We start from the raw sequence: 2,500 nt of genomic DNA on the forward strand, positions 1-2,500 counted from the left end.
TAACCCTTTCCATATTAGAAGCGCTATTTCGCCGTCTCCCAGAGGTGGTGTTATCTGAAAGCTTTTACCTGCAAAAGGCAATAAAATAATGCATGTGGTTATTAAGAGAAGTTACTGATTAAGTGTATCTCGTATTGCGGGAGAGTGCATTATTATAAAAGTCCCGACGCCTTTGAATAAAACTATAGATCACACAATATCAAAACATGCTTCGATTCGCGGTATGCACGAGCAGCTATAAACGCCATGCTTTCACAGAGTACTGAAACAAAAACGCATCGGGAGGACTGTTCAAGATCCCTTGTCTGCGGTATATCGAAAAGACTTAAAACGCTTAACATAGCGGACATTCTCGACTCCACTGCACGTTCATAAGAGGTTTAAATGTTTGTCCTTGTAGCATTATTTGCATGCGGAGGCTTCACTTGGATTAGATAAACATGTGGTAATGTGTGTCTTAACATATTCTAAACATAAGCCGGCGTGGAAATATAAAAGAATACATGTCTATCAATATATCGGCGGATATAATGGGAATGCATAGTTAGGTGTATCAATCAAAAGGTAAATTGAACAAAATAAAATAAAAATGAAATAGAAAGGACAATATAATGCAAGAGATGGTATGAATTTCCCTAATGTATCTGACTAAATGTCGTATTTTTCCCATCTCTAAAATCAAATCAAAATTACATTTCGATGATTAAAACAACCAGAGAACAGACAAATATATTCCATGAATTCATTAACGTTAAAAGATCTAAAACTGCAAATAAAGATAAGACATGAAAATAAACCTAATTCAAATTCGTCTCAAAATTATTAGTCAAATTAACATTTACAAAAATAAATATAACTAAAAGAGAACAAAACGGCTAATTTTATACCTGAACAAAGAGGGAGACAGATTGTTCCACAGCAACACGATCTTAATCTATGCACTAAAATTCAGAATACAATTTTACGGGTTTTTTTCCCAAGTCTTGTTGAATACGTGTTAGTCCATCATTGCATATATTGCAGAGAGGAGTTGCGTGAATCAGATTATTTAAGTCTATTTCTAATTAATCTTCTCTAAATTTTAACTTCTGATTATGTTAAATTTTCTTTTTCTTTTTTTTTCATTTGGTGTTTCAAGATTGGTTCAGTTTATATATATATTAACAAGAAAATCAGTAAGATTCATAGCGGAGAGAAAGACTAAATATAAATAAAAACTTAATAAATAGAAGAAAAAAAATGGGCAAAAATATAAGAAATAAAGATTACACATTACAATAAACCCATATAGATTATTATCAAACAAAAAGTAACTTCAGTCAGAGGGAGGAGATGGAACAGCCGTCAATCCATCGAAGCTACACCCCCCCCCCCCCCCCCCCCCTGCCGAAAAAAAGGGCGGGGGAGTCATATCCAGGACACACCAACCTGTCGTGTGTGACAACTATAAGGTGTGAGAAGAGGTGTTAACACTCTTTACATGTGTTTTGCGTGTGTGCGATGTCTTATAAGGGACATTTTTTTTTATCTCTGCTTCCTTTTTTCTGTGTGTGTCTGTCTGTCTGATATACTTTCTCTGTCTCTGTCTGTGGTTCTCTCTCTCTGTCTCTGTCTGTGGTTCTCTCTCTCTCTCTCTCTCTCTGTCTCTCTCTCTCTCTCTCTCTCTCTCTCTCTCTCTCTCTCTCTCTCTCTCTCTCTCTCTCTCTCTCTCTCTCTCTCTCTCTCTCTCTCTCTCTCTCTCTCTCTCTCTCTCTCTCTCTCTCTCTCTCTCTCTCTCTCTCTCTCTCTCTCTTGTGTGTAGGAAATGTAATAGTTTCCTTACTAGTTGTTATACATGTAAACTGAGAGAGTGAGAGAGAGAGAGAGAGAGAGAGAGAGAGAGAGAGAGAGAGAGACAAACACAGACAGACAGACAGACTGACGGACGGACGGACGGACGGACGGACGGACGGACGGACAGACAGACAGACAGACAGACAGACAGACAGACAGACAGACAGACAGACAGATAGACAGACAGACAGACAGACACACAGACAGACAGACAGATAGACAGACAGACAGACAGACAGACAGACAGATAGACAGACAGACAGACAGACAGACAGACAGACTGACGGACGGACAGACAGACAGAGAGACAGACATACAGACAGACAGACTGACGGACGGACAGACAGACAGAGAGACAGACATACAGACAGACAGACAGACAGACTGACGGACGGACAGACAGACAGAGAGACAGACATACAGACAGACAGACTGACGGACGGACAGACAGACAGAGAGACAGACATACAGACAGACAGACTGACGGACGGACAGACAGACAGAGAGACAGACATACAGACAGACAGACTGACGGACGGACAGACAGACAGAGAGACAGACATACAGACAGACAGACAGACGGAGACGAGAAACAAAAAAAGGAAGAGTACATAAAGTAAAACGAATGGACGAGAGAGAGAGAAAGACAAAAGACGGAAGAGAGAGA

Source organism: Penaeus chinensis, chromosome 27 (assembly GCF_019202785.1).
Source record: "Penaeus chinensis breed Huanghai No. 1 chromosome 27, ASM1920278v2, whole genome shotgun sequence".
Classification (NCBI taxonomy): Eukaryota; Metazoa; Arthropoda; class Malacostraca; order Decapoda; family Penaeidae; genus Penaeus; species Penaeus chinensis.